We start from the raw sequence: 2709 nt of genomic DNA on the forward strand, positions 1-2709 counted from the left end.
CGTTGTTGTCAGCCGTTAGCAAGGATCCGAGGTAGACGAATTCCTCGACCACCTCAAAGGTATCCCCGTCTATCGTAACACTGCTTCCCAGGCGGGCCCTGTCGCGCTCGGTTCCGCCCACAAGCATGTACTTTGTCTTTGACGCATTCACCACCAGTCCAACTTTTGTTGCTTCACGTTTCAGGCGGGTGTACAGTTCTGCCACCTTTGCAAATGTTCGGCCGACAATGTTGTAAGTATCTTATCCTAATATCAGTAGGAAAGGTAAAGTAGAGTCAAACCATCGCAAGCACCTTCAGAAGTGGCGTTGAAAAGCTACCTGACTGAAATAGAGCCCATCGACTACAGCCATTGGTTTTCAGAACAGGATTGACTTGTTGAAGTCGAAACCATAAGAACTCCTCACAGTATATGTAAATATGTTATTTTACAGAATTCCAGATTTTTTTTTTCCGTTTTCGCCATTAAAAGCACAAACTGAAATCGACGTACAATAAACACATTTTCAATTTCAGCCGAACTGAATTGATGTTAGCTCCTTTTCTAAGAATCCAAATTGATGCTGAACAATATACAACTTCCCAGAGGAAGCATTCCACTTCTCTCGATACGGATGAAGGGGAGTATAAAAAAATGAAGCTAAATCTGTGTCCGCGAAGCTGCCCCCTTGTTCAATGGGGCTACGCCAAATCCATTGATCGTCGTTTGCATGAGTGGCTCTCTAGCGAAGCCAACAATCATCAATCATAATTTTTATTGCTCGAGGGGTTAATAAAAAATGGACGTGGATTCATTTTTTTTGTTTTGCTTGCAGCAAAAAAAAATATGATTTTCCAGCCAAAACAATATGCAGTCGGATCTAAAAGCGGAAAGAAAATTCAGCCAATGAAGGTTCTGTAGGTTACACTACAAAAAGCAAAAATTACTTCTCGGCAAGAGGCAACCAACTCTAAACTTTAGGATAATTTTACTCATTGTCCAGCAATAATATTTCGTAGCATTCCTAGTATTGATGATTTTCTTAGAACGAAGAAGCAGTTGTAAGATCGGATGCTGTGGGATGTGTAAATGAATCGTTTGTTTGAGGAAGTGCATGTGACATTTTTTGCCAAAACGTTCTTTTAAACAACCTGAATTCTAATTCAAAAATACGTACTTTGGCACGAAACAATAACTTTCGTTAAGAAAATTTAAAGAGCAATTTCAGGGCATTTGTTGCATGTTCCGAAGTCCGAAGTACAAGTGGCCCTGGGCTTTATTTTTGCATATAGCTATTGATCTGCATCGAAGAAATCAAAGGATTCGGTTATAATATTTTTGAAACAGTTTTTCTTTTCGACATATGAATAGAAGAAATAATTATGTCTCTCAAGCAAACGATTCATTTGCTCGACTTTCGCAATCAGGGCTCTGTTATTAATTCATCATAGAAACGGCGTAGTTTTCGCTAGTATTCGTTAATATTTTTGGACATAACGGAAAGTTTAGAGTTGGTTGCCCCTCGCTTTTCGAGGAACTTGGTGTCTTTTCCATTTATTAAAATGAAACTGTAATGCCAGTATTATTCGGTCAGAACTACTTTAAAAATTCGTTCGGAATGCCTTCGGGGATTTGTTGAAAATCCATTAAAGAATACTTTCGGAGCCCCTTCGGCGATTCATTAGGAATCCCTCCGGGGATTGGCTCGGAGTCCTCTCAAAGATTTGCTCGGAGTCCTCTCAGAGATTCGTTCAGAATCCCATCAGGGATTCGTTCAGCATCCCTTTGGGTATTCGTTCAGAATCCCTTCGAGGATTCGATCAGAATCCCTTCGGGGATTCGTCCAGAATTCCTCCGGGAATTCATTTACAATCCTTCCGGGTTATCGCCAAGAATCCCTCCGTGGGTTCGCCAAGAATCCCTCCGTGGGTTCGCCAAGAATCCCTCCGTGGGCTCGCCAAGAATCCCTTCGGAAATTTGCCAAGAATCCTTCCGGGGATTCGCCAAGAGTTCCTCTGGGGATTTACCAAGAGTGCCTCCGGGGGTTTGCCAATAATCCTTTCGGGGCTCGCCAATACTCTCTTCGGGGTTTGCCAATAATCGCTTCGGGGTTTGCCAAGAATCCCTCCGGGGTTCGTCAATAATCCTTCCGCGGTTCGCCAACAATCCCTTAGGGGTTCGCAAATGATCCTTTTCGGGGTTCTACAATAATACCTTCGGGGTTCGGCAAGAATTCCTCCGGAGATTCATCAAGAATCCCTCCGGGGATTCGCCGAGAATCCCTCCGGGGATTCGCCGAGAATCCCTCCGGGGATTCGCCGAGAATCCCTCCGGGGATTCGCCGAGAATCCCTCCGGGGATTCGCCGAGAATCCCTCCGGGGATTCGCTGAGAACCCCTTCGGAGATTCACCGAGAATCCCTCCGGGGATTCGCCGAGAATCCCTCCGGGGATTCGCCGAGAATCCCTCCGAGGATTCGCCGAGAATCCCTCCGGGGATTCGCCGACAATCCCTCCGGGGATTCGCCGAGAATCCCTCCGGGGATTCGCTGAGAACCCCTTCGGAGATTCGCCGAGAATCCCTCCGAGGATTCGCCGAGAATCCCTCCGGGGATTCGCCGAGAATCCCTCCTGGGATTCGCCGAGAATCCCTCCTGGGATTCGCCGAGAATCCCTCCTGGGATTCGCCGAGAATCCCTCCTGGGATTCGCCGAGAATCCCTCCTGGGATT

This window comes from Armigeres subalbatus, chromosome 1 (assembly GCF_024139115.2).
Source record: "Armigeres subalbatus isolate Guangzhou_Male chromosome 1, GZ_Asu_2, whole genome shotgun sequence".
NCBI lineage: Eukaryota > Metazoa > Arthropoda > Insecta > Diptera > Culicidae > Armigeres > Armigeres subalbatus.